The 11,950-nt window shown below is 41.9% G+C and overlaps 1 long non-coding RNA gene across 4 annotated transcripts in view; it reads right to left on the reverse strand.

The window, feature by feature from the left end:
- LOC147023989 (uncharacterized) overlaps positions 1–11,950 on the reverse strand; it is a 205,912-nt gene that overhangs the window by 3,319 nt on the left and 190,643 nt on the right. For 3 of the 4 annotated variants that reach the window (XR_015060500.1, XR_015060498.1, XR_015060499.1), the window contains 3 exons: positions 11,435–11,519; positions 11,233–11,326; positions 3,625–11,021 (listed from right to left, as the gene is read on the reverse strand). This is a non-coding gene — a long non-coding RNA (uncharacterized LOC147023989). Of the gene's footprint in view, positions 1–3,624; positions 11,022–11,232; positions 11,327–11,434; positions 11,520–11,950 lie in introns of those variants that run through there. The other variant, XR_015060501.1, reaches the window with a different exon arrangement.

An 11,950-nucleotide genomic window follows, 5' to 3' on the forward strand; every position in this document is an offset into this window, starting at 1 on the left:
CTATGGAGGGGTGAATCTTGCAAATAGTTTTTGTAAGCTCCACTTGGCTGCACCTGGATGGGTTTGACGGTTGAGGAGTAGCATCCGAAACCCGAATCTTATCGAGGTTCCTCCTGATGACTCCATCTTTGTCTATTTGGGTTCTTTCTGATACTCCAGTACTGTATTTGGTCAGTTATTTGATTAAGTTCGATTAAATTAATAGCAAGAAGAGGATTAGTACTTCAAAGATAAGCAAATTGATAGATGAAGTGAATGGGATGCAGATCTGCCACAGACAGGATGGGCTAAATGGCCCTTTCCTTGAACATAAAATAACTTGCTTGTATCCAATAAATGTAATTGTCCACACATGGATCACAGTAGCAATCAATATGGTACAGTATTGTATATATTACAATATTGTATATATATTACGTGATAGCAGACTTCTTGTGAACAATAAAATTCCACAGCATGTATCAAAAGAACTGGAGGTTATTGTGTGCCAGAATCTTTGTTAAGTATGCAAGTCAATTGGAGAGGTAGATATTAATGAAGGAGAAGTTAGGCTTAGCTATAAAATGTTGTCTTCTACATGTCATTGTATTGATATTTGTAGATGCAGGTATTTGAGCCAAGGTTGGAAATAAACAAATAATTTATTTCCACATTTATCATCTCTTACTAAAAGGAGAAGCATCCCTCTGTGTGTGTCGATCACACTTTATGCAAAATGATTCTTGCTGTCGTAGAACAATAAAAACGTTGGAAAGCTAATAATCGATTTACTTGGTAGGAAAGATAATAATCGATTTATTTTTTGGAAAGATAATTGTCGATTTACTTCGTTGGAAATCAAACAATCGATTTACTTCGTTGGGAAGCAAATAAATCGATTTAATTGGCTGGAAAGCTAATAATCGATTTATTTGGATGGAAAGCCAACAATCGATTTACTTCATTGGAAAGCCAACAGTCGATTTATTTGGTTGGAAAGATAATTATCGATTTTGTTGGTTGGGAAGATGATAATCGATTTACTTGGTTGTAAAAATAATAATCGATTTACTTGGTTGGAAAGATAATAGTTGATTTACTTGGTTGTAAAGATAATAGTCGATTTACTTGGTTGGAAAGATTTACATATCCATTTACTTGCTTGGAAAGATAATAACCCATTTACTCGGATGTAAAGGTAATAATCGATTTACTTGGTTGTAAAGATAATAGTCGATTTACTTGGTTGGAAAGATAATAATCCATTTACTTGGTTGTAAAGATAATAATCTGTTTACGTGGTTGTAAAGATAATAATCTGTTTACGTCGTCGTTGTAAAGATAATAATCTGTTTACGTGGTTGTAAAGATCATAGTCCATTTACTTCATTGGAAAGATCATAATCGAATTACTTCGTTGTAAAGATGATAGTCGATTACTTGGTTGGAAAGATAATAATCCATCGACTTGGAATGAAAATCCATGTTCGTCGAATCATAAAATTTTCTGTTTTGAAGGCCCATCTTTCCTGGAGGGAATAGGAAGAAGCAGGATTCGGAGCTTTAATGTAGCGGTTCCAAAGCTATGACAGCAGGAACCTTTAGAATAAACCGATGGACACAGAAGCCACACAATTATATATAGTAATACTTCTCTGAGCAAAATTTAAAAAAACAGGACCACTGGACGTCTCGCTTATCCATGTTCTAATGTTGTCATGCAAATTTGGTGGCATTAAGGAGGTGGGTTAGGAGAGGAGGATTTTTGAAGGAATTTATGCGATTTTTGTGTGCTCGTCGCACTACTCATCCTACAGTTCTGGGCGGATTACATCAAGTCTTACTACAGAGGACGAGCATAACCATAATTCATGTATAGGGGTGTTTTACGCTTGGGAGGAGGGGACGCAAATTCTCTCTGGAAATGTGTATCATGCCAAGCCACCTCCAGGTTTTCCCTGGTATTACAAGTCATCACAATTTACAGTCCTGTATTCCTGTCCCCATGTTTTCCAGTGCAGTGAGGTGTTTTGAATTATTAGCAGTAGGTATGTTTTTGCTTCATGCAAGTAACCGGAAAGATGTACGTATAGGGGTATTTTATTATCTCTGCCGAGAGACAGCACACACATTGATGAATCACCCTGCCTTCAAAACACCAGGATGACAGTTTATAGCTGGGTCAGGATTCGAACCCATGCTAGACAGCTTAGAGGTGAGTGTGTCTACCTCTCTAGATTCTACACCATTCTGCCAGCCCTCTTTGTAATGATGTAAGATCACAATAAGAGCAAGGAACACATGATATGACGATTCATCATTGCAATCAATGCAAAATCCACTTGGTGATACACCTTCATGGTTACCTGACTAAATGCAGTTGCTCTTAAGAAAACTGGTGACAACCAGACTGAGATGAATCCTTGAACACCATTTTCAGAAGGTCTCCTGTATATAAGCCGACATGGCTCTGTTTTGTGGCAGGGCTGCATGCTCAGAAAATCTACAATACCTGATACTTTATCACAGAGATGAGGACGACGTTATTTGCTGCTTTTGGAGATTCTTGAGATTTGCACGGATTGTCATTTGCACATAGCACATTGTCTTGTATTTCTTATTGCATCGCTTTATGTCTGCTGAAAAACAGCTTGGTTGATATATAATAACATTTGCGCACTTTCCAAGCAAACTCCAAGAAAACCTGGAAAACTTTTCTTAATAACCAGTTTGGCGTGATCCATCATTTGTGATCACATCATTGCCTCTCTGCAGCATCACAAGCCAATGTTTGGGGGCTTTGCAGGCTGCAAAGAATCTGGTTCTGCAGAAACAGCTTTTCAGGCTCTCTCTCTCCCATGAATATTCATTCTCAACAACAACATCAATTTTAGCAATAATTTTCTCTTACGAGCGTTTATTCAACCTATCAGTGCAATTTTCAATGTGTTTTACATCGACAGGATGGTGCACATGTATAGTGAATTGAGCTGTGCAGTCTGGGTTCGATTTCTGACTCGACTACCAACTGCCTGATTGATGCTTCACAAGCAGGATAGTATTACCTCGTGGATGTTAAAGATCCCACGGTGTGCTTCATGAAGATCAGTCGGCGAGTTTTTCGCCGGCACTCTGAATAAACTATAAGTTCAGGTCCAGTTAAACAGGACTGGTAAGCCAGTTCGCGAAAGACTTTGGCCAAATACCTTCTCCGGCTGATCCACCAAGGTGGGATTAATTGGAGCCTTTTTAAAGCAGTTGTGGTCGTAATAGTGGTTTCCAATGGATATGCATCCCTCGGGTTAATAGGTAACCACGAGTTACTTCCAAAGTTGCAGCCCCTATAATTCTCATCTCCTTTTCCAAGTGGAATGTAATCGGCTCCTGGTACAGAGAGCTCAAGTATCTGTGCCCATGTGGACGAGACAGCACTCTCAATAATGCATGTCACAGCACGGGAGAGATTATCAGCCATTATCATCTCCGTATTGCGGGCCTGCCAAATGCATGCCACTCCATCTTCCGAAATCCACCCGACCGCCAGGCACACGTAATTAAACATATATGCGATGGTGTAACTGCTATATCCCTTGCACTCCCCCACCCCCATGCCCCTCTACCTCCCCCTCCCCCCCTTCTAGCTACTCAAATGTGAAAACTGAAAATAATTTCTTACATGAAGTATATGATTCCCTCCATGGCCGAAGGTGGACGGAGGTTATGTGTGGACCCCTGGTTGTCTGTGATCAGGATATCTCAAAACGTTGTGGACGGTTTCAGACAAAACTAGAAGAGCACTCGGTCAAGTGCATACCACCGCCACCTAATGCCTGATCCACGAGAAGATATCGGCCCCAAAACATTTTTGAAATATCTTGCTACATATCATTTTTGGCCCTATCTCTCAATGGTGAAGAATCACTTTAAAAATTATATAATTCTCTTATGCAGATCCGGATTCGGATCTTCACAAAAATTGAACGACTTCGTCGTAGTTACACACCCAACTTGTCCACCAAGTTTCATCCGAATCCGTCTACAACTTTTTCAGATATCGTGCTATATATCATTTTGGCCCAATTTCTCAATGGTGAAGTATCACTGAACAATTATCGGATCCGGATTCAGATCTTCACCAAAATTGAATCAATTCTTCTTTATCACACACCCAACCTGTCCACCAAGATTCGTCCGAATCCGTCTACAATTTTTTTCAGATATCGTGCTATCTATCATTTTGGCCCAATCTCTCAATGGTGAAGAATCACCAAACAATTAATCGGATCCGGATTCGGATCTTCACCAAAATCTTATCAGTTCGTCCTTGTCACACACCCAACCAGTCCACAAAATTGCATCAGGATCCGTCACCAACTTTTTGAGACATCATGCACACAACAAAACATGAAAAAGATGTCGTGCAGATCACAATACTCACAAAATCCACACCACTCTCCAAAGGTTGCCAGGGATACTTCGAATTATCTATTTCATCAAGATTAAAACTGACAATCTTAATCAAAGCTCAGGTCAATCGGATGAAAAAGAATATTTTTCAGATTGAAATTGATGATTTTAGAAGTTTGGCCTTGAGTTGACCTTTGAACTGTTGACCTCAAATAGTTGGTTTCCAAATTCAGTGATGGACTCTGCAAATCCTGTTAAACTTTCAGGTGAATAGGATGTAAATTGACGATTTTTCAAATAAAGATTGATGATTCTAGAAGTTTGACCTTGAATTGACCTGGACGTGAGGGAGGGAGGAAGAGAAGTGGAGGTAGGGGAGAGACAGGAGGGGAGTAACAGTGGAGTGGGGGAGAGATAGGAGGGGAGTAACAGTGGAGTGGGGGAGAGACAGGAGGGGAGTGACAGTGGAGTGGGGGAGGGGGACAGGGAGGATTGGGGGAAGAAATTTCCTTCTGTAGCCATCCTGTCTAACCCATTCCTCCCTACCCCATTGTTTGCCAATTCTCCCTCTATTTTGTCCTTCAACTCCACTGTTGGCGTCCTCCTCCCTACCCTTGCTACTGTTCCTTTTGTCCTGTTGTGTGCTGATCCATTTTGTGTATGCCTGGTGTTGGCATAATGGTTAGAGTGGTGGGCTTTGGATCCGAGGATCCTGTGTTCAAATCCTGCTCAGCTGTTGAATTAATACCAGGTGGGGTTAACTCGGCCTGTCATCCTTCCGAGGTCGGCAAAATGAGTGCCAGCTTGTGGTATACTGTGTCGGAGTGGCGACCCGTCCAGGATTGTGCCCAATAGCCAAGGAGACTGCTTAAGCAGCAGCAACGCTCTGCATAGAGTATGGTCCCAATCTCCTCCTCCTCATTTCGTGTTCTCGCTCTTCCACGAGCCTTAACTGTAGACAAGTCATGGGTTGGTAACCATTGTGCAGGCATAATGGGCCGAATGGTCTCCTCCAGTGTTGAAATTCCTTGGAAGGGAAGTCATCTATTACATATTGTGAACAGTGGTGTCTGTCCGTACATTCGTCTGTCTCCCGTTTATGGCGGCCGCTTCTTACGCTGCATTGAAAAGCTCAACATTCCCTTTTGAAATGATGGTAATGTTGATGAGTAATGTTGATGAGAAAAGGCATGAGTAATGCTGATACCAAATATTATTTCGCAAGCAGGATACTTTGCCCTCTTTTTAGACAAATCCATCCTCGACCACCCGATGTTGCACCACCATTTTGCGGTTGGCGGTATAAGTAGATCAGAGCTTTGGTTCTGAGCGAAACCAAGAGTGCAACAGAAATGACCTTTTTTAAAGTCCATGAAACATGATTTAAATTGAGAGATTAACTTAAACTTTTTCCGGTCCCCAGGTACTCTTCGTCGTACATGATATAACTACGTGAACCGCATCATTAGTATTCATGACCGAAAAACCTAATGGTACACAATCTTCCATACCACATGACCACTCAAGTTGCGCATACACAAAAATCTTGTAAATATGGGCTAGCCCTTTAACTCTGCACAACAAAACGACGAAAACTTGATTTCTGATCATCAATTTGGTTTCAGACCAGGTCACTCTACCCTGGATATGCTACTTCTGCTCTCCCAACAATGGATGGAGGTCCTCAATGCCAGACATGAAATCAGAGCCATATCCCTAGACATATCACGTGCTTTTGACACGGTCTGGCACCCTGCTCTGCTCACCAAACTCTCTTCCAATGGTATCCAAGGCTATCTCCACTCATGGCTCGCAGACTTCCTCTCCCATCGTAGTCAACGTGTGGCCCCAAATGGAGTTCTTTCATCCCCTCTTCCTGTCCAGGCTGGAGTTCCTCAAGGTAGTGTTCTGGGCCCTGTTCTTTTTCTGGTTTTCATTAATGATCTCTCCGACTCTGGAAAAATCCTCTTTATCTCTTTGCTGATGACTCCACCTTCTGCCGTACAATGTCATCCCTCAGACCGGCAAGCAGCAGCTTCTTCACTTACTGCAGATCTGGGTAAAATCACAAACTGGTCCAACACGTGGAACATGTCTTTCAATCCGGACAAATCTCACACTCTCACTTTGTCTCTCCGAAAGGACCGTTTAGAACCCCCCCCCATCTACTTTCTCAACAATCCTCTGGAAGAAGTCCTTTCTTTCATGCTTCTGGGTCTCACTATCTGCCATGATCTTTCCTGGGAAAGCCACATTTCAAACCTCACCTCCAAAGCCGGTCGCCGACTGGGAATCCTCCATCGTGCAAGGTCCTTCCTCGGCCCACCTGAGCTCCTGACCACTTACAAAGCTTTCGTCCACAGCCTGATGGAGTACTGCTCTCCCAACTGGGCTGGTGCTCCTGCCCCCCCCCTTGTTGTGTGTTGTGTGTTCGCTCTTACATGAGCCTCGACAAGTTATACAAAAAACAAAATTACATGGGGGCTCTGACATTTTATGTCTTTTCCTCCTTGTTTTTTAAATAATTATTTGTATTATTAAACAATTTTTGTTTATGAAATCAATCTTTTGTCACTTTTTGGGGGTTTTTTCCACATTATTTTCACTTTTCTGCATTCGCGCGCTATCCTTACAGGTGACAGGTTGTGTGTGTGTGTGTGTGTGTGTGTGTGTGTGTGTGTGTGTGTGTGTGTGTGTGTGTGTGTGTGTGTTTTAACCCCTGTTTGTTTGTCTGTGAGCACAATATCTCAAAGTCTTTGGACGGATTTGGAGGAAACTTGATGGAGGAGATGGGTCGGTGACAAGAACAAGCCGATTCGATTCTGGTTCAGGTTCGGATGCAGATCCGGACTCTCAGTGGGATACAAAAGGTAACATGCTCATCCTGGGGGAGGTAATAACCTGGGCACTGGAAAGATCCGTTTGGTGTTAGGTATTGCATCTTGTTCCAAGAACTTTATGGACATCCCATTCACAATGCAAGACCACATTATGGAGTTCCCATTTTCCGTTCGGTGGAGATATATTTATGTTTGAAAACGTCCCTCGGCTGCGACTGGGAACTCCGCTTTATGCGGTTTAATAACGAGGATCGTCCATATATTGATTGCCCCCTCGATCCCTCCTTTCCCCACCAACCTCAGAAAGCCCTCACGGGTGATCGTGAGAAATGGCCCACCAGGCATTTTGCACCAGGACCAATCACTCAAGACGTGCACACGAACGGGTCTTGGGAAGTGACCATCGTGCTGAAATGATCAGTCGGTGTGCGAGTTTGGAACGGCAATGCTCCGGGGAGACGGGGGAGGATGCCTCAACCATGTCCCCTCAGTCGAAAAAGCACGTAAATTGTGGACAGGTGTTGCAGTACAAATGACGGGCAGGGCACTGGAGCAGGTAAGGGTTTTCGACAGGTATTTCCTCCCGTTTTTATAATGAAAGAACACCTTGATGCTCGGAGTCACCATGCATAGTCTCATGGGTCCCAGTCTGAGCACTCATGTCTCATGGGTCCCAGCACAATAAGTCTGAGCCATGATACCATAAGTCTCATAGAACAAGCAAGGTTAAAATCCCGTGTCTATCACTGTAATGTGTGTTGATTCACTGATGGGAAAATGGACCATCCATTTGTTACATTCACACAAGGTGGAGGTCAAATTGAGAGAAGGCAGGGGGAGCAAAGGGAGAGGAAGCTGCAGGTGGAAGGGGCATCACCGTAATGGGATACTGGTGTCACTACACCATGGGTGTCAGGCTGATCGGTTTATCCAGAACAAAATAGCTGCTTGTTTGTTATTTGTACAAGCCATTCACCGTGGATACAACCAAGGGTCCAGCTTATCTGTGTTCCCAAGACTTTTCTCACATTGGGATAACTGTTCAGAGGAATATTTCTATTACGTGTGGGTTTTCATGAAAGTCACTTTTATGTGGCAAAATTGCTCAAAAAAGTCTGAAAAATGTCATTTCAACTTATTTAGACTTCATTTAATCTCTCGGCTTCTTATTCCTTCCCTTTTTTTTTTTTGCTCAAAATGAGACCCTCAAAAAGGTCTAAACGTGTGATCAGACAGCCTTGGAGAGAAAAAACCCAGAGAGGAGAGGATTTCTGGACCACAGGGTAACAATGAGGAGGTGGAGGCAGGTGAGGATGTAGACTTCAGACTAATTCTGTTCATCATGTACAAACACAAAATTTACCTTCCCAGTCATTTTGTACAATAAATGTGCAAGAAATAAATAAACAATAAATCCACTCCATGTGGCAGATTGAAGCACTCGATCCACCACCGTGAACCATTCACGGAATCCTTTACAAAACAACTGTCACATAAAATTAATATGACCTCCAACATATAAAATAATGGAGAGAGTGATTTACATTTACAATAACCTGAAATACTGGAGTAGCTCAAGGTGGTTTGGTATGCACTTGTATGTCCAGAGCTAAACTCTTCAAAAATCATCTAATTGAAGGTCATTGAACAATTTTTGGTTGGTAACACATTTGCCACTGACGGCGAAATAGGTGAAATGGCCACGCCCGTTTTTAAGCGAAGTACTACCACCCGCCATTACTGTATCTCCAGAACCGTTGGACCAAGAAGGTTGTGTGACCACTCAAAATGTTCGGAATGGCCACATTATGGGGGGCGGGGGGGGGGGGGTCAGTAATTTCCATGTCCAAAAGTCAATGGTTTTTAAGATATTTGCCAAAAACGGATTTCAGCATGGTACGCACTACAGTTCTGACCCTTTATTATATTACCTGTTGTAATTTTGCACATTGTCCATATTTTAGAGTTTAATTATGTGGATTTCTACACTTTTTGCCTTTCTACAGCCACAAAACACCACACATTTTATGTTCATTCCTCTGCAAGTGCACGTCTTGGTACTCATACATGATGTTGGACATTTGCATGGAGGGGGCAGGTCGTCGGGCCTGCACGGTACTGGCAGTATCACAGGTGTAATTCCAACATCTGTTGCTTTATAACCATACTGGTTTGGTTTGGTGACTGCAGGATTTGGACCTTGTAACCACATCTTGCACTGCAGATATGCTCGCTTAATGTGTTCTCGTAGCGTTGAAGAACAGCACACAAGCTGGTTGAAGTCGAGCTCTTTCTTGGAGTTGTGGTACTGCTCCCAACGATACTCATCGAACGTGGAACAGTCGGTCTTCTTTAATCCAGACACAAGGAATTTTCAGCATTACTTATCATCTGTGGTGACAGTTCCTCCACACCAAACCCTTCCAGTAGGGAGAGATCCGTGGATGCTTTCATGCCAGACAGTTTTGGACCCACCTTGCTCGTACTGTCACACCCGCTAAGTGCGTGAATGGCTGGGAGACACAACACTAAATTGTTGGCCAGTTGATCAACTAACAGGTGGACTGGTATAGTTTTCTTGTTTTTCTGGTTACCAAGCTTTACAAACAGCTTTTGTAGTTGCCAGGTTTTCTTGAAGTGGAAGATGAGGTTGACAAAGACATCTGTGTCAGGTGAGTCAACCAAGACTGATTGAACCCCGTGTTTCACAACACCATCATTAATATGGAACATGATTCTGTCATCAGCTTCTTCTTGGTTTCTTGAGAGCTCAGGGATCTGTGTTTCAGTGCCAGCTAACAGTTTCCTACATTCACCCCCATATATTCCTCCAAAGATAATTTCCTTTTTTGACACAACATTCTGCAGCATCCACTTGAAGACGTACTCCTGCAACCTTACTTTGTTCAACATTGAGCTCCAGAACATATCAAGATCGACAGGGAGTTTCTGATTGTCAGACCTAATGGTGATAGTGATTTCTTCAGAAGAACTTCTCTGTGCACGTTCCATTTGCTTGATTGATGATTTTTTATAAACATCAAAAATAATGTCTATTCTTGTGAACTCAGAACCTTTAGCAAGAATGCTGTTGGAAAGACTCTCAGCCAATTGCCCAAATCTGTCAAGGCCCATCTTTTTCATTGGTAGTTTTCGCACAAGTGCCATGAAGTCCACTATTGTCATCTGAGTTTTGAAATCGAGACTATCAAACACACGTTTGCAGTTTCAGTCAATTGTAGCTGCCTCATTTGATCGCTGGATATTTTCAAACAATGCATCAATTTGTCTGTTATACTTTAGCAAGTATTGTCGAAAACAATTCCCATGATAGAAGACATCTGCAGCAAACACATCACCAGCTGTATCCAGAAAAGCACATCTTGTCTTAACTTCATCCTTATAAAAGTTCAAAGCATCTAGAAACAATGCTGCTCTGTCAGACTCTGAGATGCGATACAACACCCGATTCCTATCACCACAACTCTCTCTTGCTCGGTCACATATAACACACTTCCTTTCAATGTCTTTGCAACTGGAACTAGTACTCTTCTTTTGTCTTTTCGGGGGCCTTATAACTGTCACTGCTTTCTCCCTCTTCAACCTCTTCAACAAGTTCTGGCTCACTTTTCGTTTTGGCTGATCTTTTCGAGTTCAGAATGTAAGTGGAATAACAGGCTTTCGGCTTCAGATGGTACTTGAATGTGTTGCTGTATGCGTTTATTCTTGAGATGACTAAAGAATCATCCAATTGTTCTGCTGCCATCCGGATTTTGGCACGCCCATCATCAGTTCCTGAAAAATAATATGTATGAAATATCACCAAAATAATAGGGTCCATCTACCTGTGTTCCAAAGGTACCAAACATTTAATTTTTTACAAGCATGGCGTTGTATACACACATATAAGTACACACTTTTTCATCCATAGACATTGTGAGGGAAGGGAAGTATTGTTCATCAGTTGGCCAAAAAGGGTTCTGATGCTATTACATCTGAAATTTACCTGTTAACGTTTTTCCTGAAGCAGTGTTGCATATAACGCATGAAGTCGCATCAAAAACCCCTTCAGCTGCTGACCTTGAAACCACTAAAGTTTCCTGTAAAAAAATTTTTTTGCGTAATTAATTGTAGATGTCGCAGTTATTATTCAAAAACTTTGTTCAGATGATTTTAATGTGCATAATTCAACTATAATGAAATCATACCATGTTATAGTAACAGCAAGCAGCGATCCAAGGTAGAATTACTTGCCATCAGAGAACTCTTTAACACTTGAACACCTAGCGCCTCCTACAACAAAGAAATAATATGGTTAATTGTAATCTTTTTAATGCAGATTATTGCCCAGCTAGAATCTTCAGGAGTCAAGTAATTGAACAAAAGAAGGAACAATTATGAATCATTGAAGTCCGTAACATGTTGAAATCAGTTTTTGGCAAATATCTTAAAAACCATTGACTTTTGGACATGGAAATGTATTACTGACCCCCCATAATGTGGCCATTCCGAACATTTTGAGTGGTCACACAACCTTCAGGGGTCCAACGGTTCTGGAGATACAGTAATGGCGGGTGGTAGTACTTCGCTTAAAAAGGGGCGTGGCCATTTAACTTATTTCGCAGTCAGTGGCAAATGTGTTACCAACCAAAAATTGTTCAATGACCTTCAATTAGATGATTTTTGAAGAGTTTAGCTCTGGACATACAAGTGCATATAAAACC

Source organism: Eptatretus burgeri, chromosome 7 (assembly GCF_056783735.1).
Source record: "Eptatretus burgeri isolate ZD-2024b chromosome 7, Ebu_testis_v1, whole genome shotgun sequence".
Lineage (NCBI taxonomy): Eukaryota > Metazoa > Chordata > Myxini > Myxiniformes > Myxinidae > Eptatretus > Eptatretus burgeri.